General features: G+C 36.2%; 13 non-coding genes across 13 annotated transcripts; 6 read left to right on the forward strand and 7 right to left on the reverse strand.

The window, feature by feature from the left end:
• Positions 1-906: 906 nt before the first annotated feature.
• LOC149129619 (5S ribosomal RNA) lies at positions 907-1,025 on the reverse strand. The gene has a single exon (XR_016239813.1). It is a non-coding gene; the product is annotated as a 5S ribosomal RNA (ribosomal RNA).
• Positions 1,026-1,719: 694 nt separating this feature from the next.
• LOC149129620 (5S ribosomal RNA) lies at positions 1,720-1,838 on the forward strand. The gene has a single exon (XR_016239314.1). It is a non-coding gene; the product is annotated as a 5S ribosomal RNA (ribosomal RNA).
• A 946-nt stretch (positions 1,839-2,784) lies between these two features.
• LOC149129621 (5S ribosomal RNA) lies at positions 2,785-2,903 on the reverse strand. The gene has a single exon (XR_016239814.1). It is a non-coding gene; the product is annotated as a 5S ribosomal RNA (ribosomal RNA).
• Positions 2,904-3,597: 694 nt separating this feature from the next.
• On the forward strand, positions 3,598-3,716 carry LOC149129622 (5S ribosomal RNA). The gene has a single exon (XR_016239316.1). It is a non-coding gene; the product is annotated as a 5S ribosomal RNA (ribosomal RNA).
• A 968-nt stretch (positions 3,717-4,684) lies between these two features.
• Positions 4,685-4,803, reverse strand: LOC149129623 (5S ribosomal RNA). Its single transcript, XR_016239531.1, has one exon. It is a non-coding gene; the product is annotated as a 5S ribosomal RNA (ribosomal RNA).
• Positions 4,804-5,497: 694 nt separating this feature from the next.
• On the forward strand, positions 5,498-5,616 carry LOC149129624 (5S ribosomal RNA). Its single transcript, XR_016239317.1, has one exon. It is a non-coding gene; the product is annotated as a 5S ribosomal RNA (ribosomal RNA).
• Positions 5,617-6,578: 962 nt separating this feature from the next.
• LOC149129625 (5S ribosomal RNA) lies at positions 6,579-6,697 on the reverse strand. Its single transcript, XR_016239533.1, has one exon. It is a non-coding gene; the product is annotated as a 5S ribosomal RNA (ribosomal RNA).
• Positions 6,698-7,391: 694 nt separating this feature from the next.
• LOC149129626 (5S ribosomal RNA) lies at positions 7,392-7,510 on the forward strand. The gene has a single exon (XR_016239318.1). It is a non-coding gene; the product is annotated as a 5S ribosomal RNA (ribosomal RNA).
• Positions 7,511-8,452: 942 nt separating this feature from the next.
• Positions 8,453-8,571, reverse strand: LOC149129627 (5S ribosomal RNA). The gene has a single exon (XR_016239815.1). It is a non-coding gene; the product is annotated as a 5S ribosomal RNA (ribosomal RNA).
• A 694-nt stretch (positions 8,572-9,265) lies between these two features.
• On the forward strand, positions 9,266-9,384 carry LOC149129628 (5S ribosomal RNA). Its single transcript, XR_016239319.1, has one exon. It is a non-coding gene; the product is annotated as a 5S ribosomal RNA (ribosomal RNA).
• A 962-nt stretch (positions 9,385-10,346) lies between these two features.
• On the reverse strand, positions 10,347-10,465 carry LOC149129629 (5S ribosomal RNA). Its single transcript, XR_016239534.1, has one exon. It is a non-coding gene; the product is annotated as a 5S ribosomal RNA (ribosomal RNA).
• A 694-nt stretch (positions 10,466-11,159) lies between these two features.
• Positions 11,160-11,278, forward strand: LOC149129630 (5S ribosomal RNA). Its single transcript, XR_016239285.1, has one exon. It is a non-coding gene; the product is annotated as a 5S ribosomal RNA (ribosomal RNA).
• Positions 11,279-12,224: 946 nt separating this feature from the next.
• LOC149129631 (5S ribosomal RNA) lies at positions 12,225-12,343 on the reverse strand. Its single transcript, XR_016239524.1, has one exon. It is a non-coding gene; the product is annotated as a 5S ribosomal RNA (ribosomal RNA).
• Between the last annotated feature and the right edge of the window lie 326 nt (positions 12,344-12,669).

The raw sequence follows: 12,669 nt of genomic DNA on the forward strand, positions 1-12,669 counted from the left end.
TTGACAATGTAATATGATAAAAGAAAGTGGATTCGATTTACTTTCAATATGAAATACAGAAAGCATACGCGGATTAACCAAAATTCAGCGGGTGGGAACCTCTTGTGAGACTACTACTTATCCATGAAACTTGTTGACAGTGATGATCGTGCAGCTGAAAAGTTTTCCCGTGAAGATATTGAAAATAGCTTTCATGTCATGTTCACTGTTGAACAACCATCAACCTGAGAGAACAGGAACAAATAGTGTAAAGCATTCTCTCCCATAATTCAAACGATTTGCATATTCTGTGACTCTATAAAGGGAGATAATAGTTGCGTTAGTTTCTAAAAAAATTCATATCCTTGTTCTGGGAACTGGCAGTGAACTATCTCTTTCAACCTCTGGCATTCGATATGTTTGTAGGGACTGGACCACTAAGCACGAACTTTTAGTCATTGTTTGCAGCTCGCCTTACCGAGGTGCCAGATGATGCCCGTTGGGATGCTTAACTTTTCCAACCACATGGTTCCGGGTTCAGTCCCACTGCGTGGCACCTTGGGCAAGTGTCTTCTACTATAGTCTCGGGACGACCAAAGCCTTATGAGTGGTTTTGGTAGACGGAAACTGAAAGAAGCCCGTCGTATACATGTGTATACATGTGTATATATATATATATATATATATATATATATATATATATATATATGTATGTATGTGCGTGTATATGTTTGTGTCTGTTCCCCAACATCGCATGACAACCGATGGTGGTGTGTATACGTCCCTGTAACTTAGCGGTTCGGCAAAAAGTGGACGATATAATAAGTGCCAGGCTTACAAAGAATAAGTCCTGATGAAAATAAATTGAATCCGCTGTTTTAATGCTTGTTAAAATTTACAGCTTGTGTAAATTAAAAAGAAAAAGAATGCTTACAGCACCTAGGGTTCCCAAGCGGTCACCCATCTAAGTACTAACTAGGCTCGATGTTGCTTAACTTCGGTGATCGGACGAGAACCGGTGCTTTCAACGTGATATGGCCGTAAACATCTATACAGTAAATTTTAATCTATTTATTCTATAAACTTATACTAAATCATTTTCATTTTTTAGAATGTATTTTTCTTTCTTTCACTTTGTATATAACTTGGCAATCCTTCGGTAAAAAGACATTATCTTTCTTCTTCACAGTGCCATCTTAGCGATCTTTCTATAAAAAACAAATTATCGTTCACCTTCACAGTGCTGAACAGTTAAACGCTGGCAACAACACTTACTAATCATTCACATCATATACTACTACCTATACATTGCACACTTTAACGAATTATGAACTTTCCCTATTTTCCTTCTCACTCTTACGGTCATTTAAGTTTTTATTTGCTTGGCACCCGTTATACACGTTCATCTTTACCAGAAAACAATTCACATTTTGTGCGCCAGTGCTTTCGAAACAATGTTATTATATGCCGGTGTAATGACGTTATACGACCGTTATATCCATTGGGTCGGATATAAAATAGCACCAATTTATTTACAGATTATACCCAGCATTGATACTGATCGCGCAAATGAGAAATAATGAATATATGTGCGGCCGTATTTTTCGCTTTTAAGTTGCAAAAAAATAAATGTGAAAGCCTCAATTTCTATATAAATTGAAAGAAATCAAATGTTCTGAAAAATAAAATTGCTTTAGTATGATATTATAGAATAAATACATTAAAATTTACTTCTCTGATGTTTACGGCCATATCACGTTGAAAACACCGGTTCTCGTCCGATCACCGAAGTTAAGTAACATCGAGCCTAGTTAGTACTTAGATGGGTGACCGCTTGGGAACCCTAGGTGCTGTAAGCATTTTTTTTGCTTCTTTTAAAACTTTTTTAAAAATTAATTTAAACAAATTGAATTTTGACAATGTAATATGATAAAAGAAAGTGGATTCGATTTACTTTCAATATGAAATACAGACAGCATACGCAGATTAACCAAAATTCAGCGGGTGGGAACCTCTTGTAAGACTACTACTTATCCATGAAACTTGTTGACAGTGATGATCGTGCAGCTGAAAAGTTTTCCCGTGAAGATATTGAAAATAGCTTTCATGTCATGTTCACTGTTGAACAACCATCAACCTGAGAGAACAGGAACAAATAGTGTAAAGCATTCTCTCCCATAATTCAAACGATTTGCATATTCTGTGACTCTATAAAGGGAGATAATAGTTGCGTTAGTTTCTAAAAAAATTCATATGCTTGTTCTGGGAATTGGCAGTGAACTATCTCTTTCAACCTCTGGCATTCGATATGTTTGTAGGGACTGGACCACTAAGCACGAACTTTTAGTCATTGTTTGCAGCTCGCCTTACCGAGGTGCCAGATGATGCCCGTTGGGATGCTTAACTTTTCCAACCACATGGTTCCGGGTTCAGTCCCACTGCGTGGCACCTTGGGCAAGTGTCTTCTACTATAGTCTCGGGACGACCAAAGCCTTATGAGTGGTTTTGGTAGACGGAAACTGAAAGAAGCCCGTCGTATACATGTGTATACATGTATATATATATATATATATATATATATATGTATGTATGTATGTGCGTGTATATGTTTGTGTCTGTTCCCCAACATCGCATGACAACCGATGGTGGTGTGTATACGTCCCTGTAACTTAGCGGTTCGGCAAAAAGTGGACGATATAATAAGTGCCAGGCTTACAAAGAATAAGTCCTGATGAAAATAAATTGAATCCGCTGTTTTAATGCTTGTTAAAATTTACAGCTTGTGTAAATTAAAAAGAAAAAGAATGCTTACAGCACCTAGGGTTCCCAAGCGGTCACCCATCTAAGTACTAACTAGGCTCGATGTTGCTTAACTTCGGTGATCGGACGAGAACCGGTGCTTTCAACGTGATATGGCCGTAAACATCTATACAGTAAATTTTAATCTATTTATTCTATAAACTTATACTAAATCATTTTCATTTTTTAGAATGTATTTTTCTTTCTTTCACTTTGTATATAACTTGGCAATCCTTCGGTAAAAAGACATTATCTTTCTTCTTCACAGTGCCATCTTAGCGATCTTTCTATAAAAAACAAATTATCGTTCACCTTCACAGTGCTGAACAGTTAAACGCTGGCAACAACACTTACTAATCATTCACATCATATACTACTACCTATACATTGCACACTTTAACGAATTATGAACTTTCCCTATTTTCCTTCTCACTCTTACGGTCATTTAAGTTTTTATTTGCTTGGCACCCGTTATACACGTTCATCTTTACCAGAAAACAATTCACATTTTGTGCGCCAGTGCTTTCGAAACAATGTTATTATATGCCGGTGTAATGACGTTATACGACCGTTATATCCATTGGGTCGGATATAAAATAGCACCAATTTATTTACAGATTATACCCAGCATTGATACTGATCGCGCAAATGAGAAATAATGAATATATGTGCGGCCGTATTTTTCGCTTTTAAGTTGCAAAAAAATAAATGTGAAAGCCTCAATTTCTATATAAATTGAAAGAAATCAAATGTTCTGAAAAATAAAATTGCTTTAGTATGATATTATAGAATAAATACATTAAAATTTACTTCTCTGATGTTTACGGCCATATCACGTTGAAAACACCGGTTCTCGTCCGATCACCGAAGTTAAGTAACATCGAGCCTAGTTAGTACTTAGATGGGTGACCGCTTGGGAACCCTAGGTGCTGTAAGCATTTTTTTTGCTTCTTTTAAAACTTTTTTAAAAATTAATTTAAACAAATTGAATTTTGACAATGTAATATGATAAAAGAAAGTGTATTCGATTTACTTTCAATATGAAATACAGACAGCATACGCAGATTAACCAAAATTCAGCGGGTGGGAACCTCTTGTAAGACTACTACTTATCCATGAAACTTGTTGACAGTGATGATCGTGCAGCTGAAAAGTTTTCCCGTGAAGATATTGAAAATAGCTTTCATGTCATGTTCACTGTTGAACAACCATCAACCTGAGAGAACAGGAACAAATAGTGTAAAGCATTCTCTCCCATAATTCAAACGATTTGCATATTCTGTGACTCTATAAAGGGAGATAATAGTTGCGTTAGTTTCTAAAAAAATTCATATGCTTGTTCTGGGAATTGGCAGTGAACTATCTCTTTCAACCTCTGGCATTCGATATGTTTGTAGGGACTGGACCACTAAGCACGAACTTTTAGTCATTGTTTGCAGCTCGCCTTACCGAGGTGCCAGATGATGCCCGTTGGGATGCTTAACTTTTCCAACCACATGGTTCCGGGTTCAGTCCCACTGCGTGGCACCTTGGGCAAGTGTCTTCTACTATAGTCTCGGGACGACCAAAGCCTTATGAGTGGTTTTGGTAGACGGAAACTGAAAGAAGCCCGTCGTATACATGTGTATACATGTATATATATATATATATATATATATATATATATACATATATATATATATATATATGTATGTATGTGCGTGTATATGTTTGTGTCTGTTCCCCAACATCGCATGACAACCGATGGTGGTGTGTATACGTCCCTGTAACTTAGCGGTTCGGCAAAAAGTGGACGATATAATAAGTGCCAGGCTTACAAAGAATAAGTCCTGATGAAAATAAATTGAATCCGCTGTTTTAATGCTTGTTAAAATTTACAGCTTGTGTAAATTAAAAAGAAAAAGAATGCTTACAGCACCTAGGGTTCCCAAGCGGTCACCCATCTAAGTACTAACTAGGCTCGATGTTGCTTAATTTCGGTCATCGGACGAGAACCGGTGCTTTCAACGTGATATGGCCGTAAACATCTATACAGTAAATTTTAATCTATTTATTCTATAAACTTATACTAAATCATTTTCATTTTTTAGAATGTATTTTTCTTTCTTTCACTTTGTATATAACTTGGCAATCTTTCGGTAAAAAGACATTATCTTTCATCTTCACAGTGCCATCTTAGCGATCTTTCTATAAAAAACAAATTATCGTTCACCTTCACAGTGCTGAACAGTTAAACGCTGGCAACAACACTTACTAATCATTCACATCATATACTACTACCTATACATTGCACACTTTAACGACTTATGAACTTTCCCTATTTTCCTTCTCATTCTTACGGTCATTTAAGTTTTTATTTGCTTGGCACCCGTTATACACGTTCATCTTTACCAGAAAACAATTCACATTTTGTGCGCCAGTGCTTTCGAAACAATGTTATTATATGCCGGTGTAATGACGTTATACGACCGTTATATCCATTGGGTCGGATATAAAATAGCACCAATTTATTTACAGATTATACCCAGCATTGATACTGATCGCGCAAATGAGAAATAATGAATATATGTGCGGCCGTATTTTTCGCTTTTAAGTTGCAAAAAAATAAATGTTAAAGCCTCAATTTCTATATAAATTGAAAGAAATCAAATGTTCTGAAAAATAAAATTGCTTTAGTATGATATTATAGAATAAATACATTAAAATTTACTTCTCTGATGTTTACGGCCATATCACGTTGAAAACACCGGTTCTCGTCCGATCACCGAAGTTAAGTAACATCGAGCCTAGTTAGTACTTAGATGGGTGACCGCTTGGGAACCCTAGGTGCTGTAAGCATTTTTTTTGCTTCTTTTAAAACTTTTTTAAAAATTAATTTAAACAAATTGAATTTTGACAATGTAATATGATAAAAGAAAGTGGATTCGATTTACTTTCAATATGAAATACAGACAGCATACGCAGATTAACCAAAATTCAGCGGGTGGGAACCTCTTGTAAGACTACTACTTATCCATGAAACTTGTTGACAGTGATGATCGTGCAGCTGAAAAGTTTTCCCGTGAAGATATTGAAAATAGCTTTCATGTCATGTTCACTGTTGAACAACCATCAACCTGAGAGAACAGGAACAAATAGTGTAAAGCATTCTCTCCCATAATTCAAACGATTTGCATATTCTGTGACTCTATAAAGGGAGATAATAGTTGCGTTAGTTTCTAAAAAAATTCATATGCTTGTTCTGGGAATTGGCAGTGAACTATCTATTTCAACCTCTGGCATTCGATATGTTTGTAGGGACTGGACCACTAAGCACGAACTTTTAGTCATTGTTTGCAGCTCGCCTTACCGAGGTGCCAGATGATGCCCGTTGGGATGCTTAACTTTTCCAACCACATGGTTCCGGGTTCAGTCCCACTGCGTGGCACCTTGGGCAAGTGTCTTCTACTATAGTCTCGGGACGACCAAAGCCTTATGAGTGGTTTTGGTAGACGGAAACTGAAAGAAGCCCGTCGTATACATGTGTATACATGTATATATATATATATATATATATATATATATATATATATATATATATATGTATGTATGTGCGTGTATATGTTTGTGTCTGTTCCCCAACATCGCATGACAACCGATGGTGGTGTGTATACGTCCCTGTAACTTAGCGGTTCGGCAAAAAGTGGACGATATAATAAGTGCCAGGCTTACAAAGAATAAGTCCTGATGAAAATAAATTGAATCCGCTGTTTTAATGCTTGTTAAAATTTACAGCTTGTGTAAATTAAAAAGAAAAAGAATGCTTACAGCACCTAGGGTTCCCAAGCGGTCACCCATCTAAGTACTAACTAGGCTCGATGTTGCTTAATTTCGGTCATCGGACGAGAACCGGTGCTTTCAACGTGATATGGCCGTAAACATCTATACAGTAAATTTTAATCTATTTATTCTATAAACTTATACTAAATCATTTTCATTTTTTAGAATGTATTTTTCTTTCTTTCACTTTGTATATAACTTGGCAATCCTTCGGTAAAAAGACATTATCTTTCTTCTTCACAGTGCCATCTTAGCGATCTTTCTATAAAAAACAAATTATCGTTCACCTTCACAGTGCTGAACAGTTAAACGCTGGCAACAACACTTACTAATCATTCACATCATATACTACTACCTATACATTGCACACTTTAACGAATTATGAACTTTCCCTATTTTCCTTCTCACTCTTACGGTCATTTAAGTTTTTATTTGCTTGGCACCCGTTATACACGTTCATCTTTACCAGAAAACAATTCACATTTTGTGCGCCAGTGCTTTCGAAACAATGTTATTATATGCCGGTGTAATGACGTTATACGACCGTTATATCCATTGGGTCGGATATAAAATAGCACCAATTTATTTACAGATTATACCCAGCATTGATACTGATCGCGCAAATGAGAAATAATGAATATATGTGCGGCCGTATTTTTCGCTTTTAAGTTGCAAAAAAATAAATGTGAAAGCCTCAATTTCTATATAAATTGAAAGAAATCAAATGTTCTGAAAAATAAAATTGCTTTAGTATGATATTATAGAATAAATACATTAAAATTTACTTCTCTGATGTTTACGGCCATATCACGTTGAAAACACCGGTTCTCGTCCGATCACCGAAGTTAAGTAACATCGAGCCTAGTTAGTACTTAGATGGGTGACCGCTTGGGAACCCTAGGTGCTGTAAGCATTTTTTTTGCTTCTTTTAAAACTTTTTTAAAAATTAATTTAGACAAATTGAATTTTGACAATGTAATATGATAAAAGAAAGTGGATTCGATTTACTTTCAATATGAAATACAGACAGCATACGCAGATTAACCAAAATTCAGCGGGTGGGAACCTCTTGTAAGACTACTACTTATCCATGAAACTTGTTGACAGTGATGATCGTGCAGCTGAAAAGTTTTCCCGTGAAGATATTGAAAATAGCTTTCATGTCATGTTCACTGTTGAACAACCATCAACCTGAGAGAACAGGAACAAATAGTGTAAAGCATTCTCTCCCATAATTCAAACGATTTGCATATTCTGTGACTCTATAAAGGGAGATAATAGTTGCGTTAGTTTCTAAAAAAATTCATATGCTTGTTCTGGGAATTGGCAGTGAACTATCTCTTTCAACCTCTGGCATTCGATATGTTTGTAGGGACTGGACCACTAAGCACGAACTTTTAGTCATTGTTTGCAGCTCGCCTTACCGAGGTGCCAGATGATGCCCGTTGGGATGCTTAACTTTTCCAACCACATGGTTCCGGGTTCAGTCCCACTGCGTGGCACCTTGGGCAAGTGTCTTCTACAATAGTCTCGGGACGACCAAAGCCTTATGAGTGGTTTTGGTAGACGGAAACTGAAAGAAGCCCGTCGTATACATGTGTATACATGTGTATATATATATATATATATATATATATGTATGTATGTGCGTGTATATGTTTGTGTCTGTTCCCCAACATCGCATGACAACCGATGGTGGTGTGTATACGTCCCTGTAACTTAGCGGTTCGGCAAAAAGTGGACGATATAATAAGTGCCAGGCTTACAAAGAATAAGTCCTGATGAAAATAAATTGAATCCGCTGTTTTAATGCTTGTTAAAATTTACAGCTTGTGTAAATTAAAAAGAAAAAGAATGCTTACAGCACCTAGGGTTCCCAAGCGGTCACCCATCTAAGTACTAACTAGGCTCGATGTTGCTTAACTTCGGTGATCGGACGAGAACCGGTGCTTTCAACGTGATATGGCCGTAAACATCTATACAGTAAATTTTAATCTATTTATTCTATAAACTTATACTAAATCATTTTCATTTTTTAGAATGTATTTTTCTTTCTTTCACTTTGTATATAACTTGGCAATCCTTCGGTAAAAAGACATTATCTTTCTTCTTCACAGTGCCATCTTAGCGATCTTTCTATAAAAAACAAATTATCGTTCACCTTCACAGTGCTGAACAGTTAAACGCTGGCAACAACACTTACTAATCATTCACATCATATACTACTACCTATACATTGCACACTTTAACGAATTATGAACTTTCCCTATTTTCCTTCTCACTCTTACGGTCATTTAAGTTTTTATTTGCTTGGCACCCGTTATACACGTTCATCTTTACCAGAAAACAATTCACATTTTGTGCGCCAGTGCTTTCGAAACAATGTTATTATATGCCGGTGTAATGACGTTATACGACCGTTATATCCATTGGGTCGGATATAAAATAGCACCAATTTATTTACAGATTATACCCAGCATTGATACTGATCGCGCAAATGAGAAATAATGAATATATGTGCGGCCGTATTTTTCGCTTTTAAGTTGCAAAAAAATAAATGTGAAAGCCTCAATTTCTATATAAATTGAAAGAAATCAAATGTTCTGAAAAATAAAATTGCTTTAGTATGATATTATAGAATAAATACATTAAAATTTACTTCTCTGATGTTTACGGCCATATCACGTTGAAAACACCGGTTCTCGTCCGATCACCGAAGTTAAGTAACATCGAGCCTAGTTAGTACTTAGATGGGTGACCGCTTGGGAACCCTAGGTGCTGTAAGCATTTTTTTTGCTTCTTTTAAAACTTTTTTAAAAATTAATTTAAACAAATTGAATTTTGACAATGTAATATGATAAAAGAAAGTGGATTCGATTTACTTTCAATATGAAATACAGACAGCATACGCAGATTAACCAAAATTCAGCGGGTGGGAACCTCTTGTAAGACTACTACTTATCCATGAAACTTGTTGACAGTGATGATCGTGCAGCTGAAAAGTTTTCCCGTGAAGATATTGAAAATAGCTTTCATGTCATGTTCACTGTTGAACAACCATCAACCTGAGAGAACAGGAACAAATAGTGTAAAGCATTCTCTCCCATAATTCAAACGATTTGCATATTCTGTGACTCTATAAAGGGAGATAATAGTTGCGTTAGTTTCTAAAAAAATTCATATGCTTGTTCTGGGAATTGGCAGTGAACTATCTCTTTCAACCTCTGGCATTCGATATGTTTGTAGGGACTGGACCACTAAGCACGAACTTTTAGTCATTGTTTGCAGCTCGCCTTACCGAGGTGCCAGATGATGCCCGTTGGGATGCTTAACTTTTCCAACCACATGGTTCCGGGTTCAGTCCCACTGCGTGGCACCTTGGGCAAGTGTCTTCTACTATAGTCTCGGGACGACCAAAGCCTTATGAGTGGTTTTGGTAGACGGAAACTGAAAGAAGCCCGTCGTATACATGTGTATACATGTATATATATATATATATATATATATATATATATATATATATATATATATGTATGTATGTGCGTGTATATGTTTGTGTCTGTTCCCCAACATCGCATGACAACCGATGGTGGTGTGTATACGTCCCTGTAACCTAGCGGTTCGGCAAAAAGTGGACGATATAATAAGTGCCAGGCTTACAAAGAATAAGTCCTGATGAAAATAAATTGAATCCGCTGTTTTAATGCTTGTTAAAATTTACAGCTTGTGTAAATTAAAAAGAAAAAGAATGCTTACAGCACCTAGGGTTCCCAAGCGGTCACCCATCTAAGTACTAACTAGGCTCGATGTTGCTTAATTTCGGTCATCGGACGAGAACCGGTGCTTTCAACGTGATATGGCCGTAAACATCTATACAGTAAATTTTAATCTATTTATTCTATAAACTTATACTAAATCATTTTCATTTTTTAGAATGTATTTTTCTTTCTTTCACTTTGTATATAACTTGGCAATCTTTCGGTAAAAAGACATTATCTTTCATCTTCACAGTGCCATCTTAGCGATCTTTCTATAAAAAACAAATTATCGTTCACCTTCACAGTGCTGAACAGTTAAACGCTGGCAACAACACTTACTAATCATTCACATCATATACTACTACCTATACATTGCACACTTTAACGACTTATGAACTTTCCCTATTTTCCTTCTCATTCTTACGGTCATTTAAGTTTTTATTTGCTTGGCACCCGTTATACACGTTCATCCTTACCAGAAAACAATTCACATTTTGTGCGCCAGTGCTTTCGAAACAATGTTATTATATGCCGGTGTAATGACGTTATACGACCGTTATATCCATTGGGTCGGATATAAAATAGCACCAATTTATTTACAGATTATACCCAGCATTGATACTGATCGCGCAAATGAGAAATAATGAATATATGTGCGGCCGTATTTTTCGCTTTTAAGTTGCAAAAAAATAAATGTTAAAGCCTCAATTTCTATATAAATTGAAAGAAATCAAATGTTCTGAAAAATAAAATTGCTTTAGTATGATATTATAGAATAAATACATTAAAATTTACTTCTCTGATGTTTACGGCCATATCACGTTGAAAACACCGGTTCTCGTCCGATCACCGAAGTTAATCAACATCGAGCCTAGTTAGTACTTAGATGGGTGACCGCTTGGGAACCCTAGGTGCTGTAAGCATTTTTTTTGCTTCTTTTAACATTTTTTTAAAAATTAATTTAAACAAATTGAATTTTGACAATGTAATATGATAAAAGAAAGTGGATTCGATTTACTTTCAATATGAAATACAGAAAGCATACGCAGATTAACCAAAATTCAGCGGGTGGGAACCTCTTGTAAGACTACTACTTATCCATGAAACTTGTTGACAGTGATGATCGTGCAGCTGAAAAGTTTTCCCGTGAAGATATTGAAAATAGCTTTCATGTCATGTTCACTGTTGAACAACCATCAACCTGAGAGAACAGGAACAAATAGTGTAAAGCATTCTCTCCCATAATTCAAACGATTTGCATATTCTGTGACTCTATAAAGGGAGATAATAGCTGCGTTAGTTTCTAAAAAAATTCATATGCTTGTTCTGGGAACTGGCAGTGAACTATCTCTTTCAAACTCTTGCATTCGATATGTTTGTAGGGACTGGACCACTAAGCACGAACTTTTAGTCATTGTTTGCAGCTCGCCTTACCGAGGTGCCAGATGATGCCCGTTGGGATGCTTAACTTTTCCAACCACATGGTTCCGGGTTCAGTCCCACTGCGTGGCACCTTGGGCAAGTGTCTTCTACTATAGTCTCGGGACGACCAAAGCCTTATGAGTGGTTTTGGTAGACGGAAACTGAAAGAAGCCCGTCGTATACATGTGTATACATGTGTATATATATATATATATATATATATATATATGTATGTATGTGCGTGTATATGTTTGTGTCTGTTCCCCAACATCGCATGACAACCGATGGTGGTGTGTATACGTCCCTGTAACTTAGCGGTTCGGCACAAAGTGGACGATATAATAAGTGCCAGGCTTACAAAGAATAAGTCCTGATGAAAATAAATTGAATCCGCTGTTTTAATGCTTGTTAAAATTTACAGCTTGTGTAAATTAAAAAGAAAAAGAATGCTTACAGCACCTAGGGTTCCCAAGCGGTCACCCATCTAAGTACTAACTATGCTCGATGTTGCTTAACTTCGGTGATCGGACGAGAACCGGTGCTTTCAACGTGATATGGCCGTAAATGTATATACAGTAAATTTTAATCTATTTATTCTATAAACTTATACTAAATCATTTTCATTTTTTAGAATGTATTTTTCTTTCTTTCACTTTGTATATAACTTGGCAATCCTTCGGTAAAAAGACATTATCTTTCATCTTCACAGTGCCATCTTAGCGATCTTTCTATAAAAAACAAATTATCGTTCACCTTCACAGTGCTGAACAGTTAAACGCTGGCAACAACACTTACTAATCATTCACATCATATACTACTACCTATACATTGCACACTTTAACGACTTATGAACTTTCCCTATTTTCCTTCTCACTCTTACGGTCATTTAAGT

Source organism: Octopus bimaculoides, unplaced genomic scaffold, assembly GCF_046866305.1.
Source record: "Octopus bimaculoides isolate indiv1 unplaced genomic scaffold, ASM4686630v1 contig39, whole genome shotgun sequence".
Taxonomy (NCBI): domain Eukaryota; kingdom Metazoa; phylum Mollusca; class Cephalopoda; order Octopoda; family Octopodidae; genus Octopus; species Octopus bimaculoides.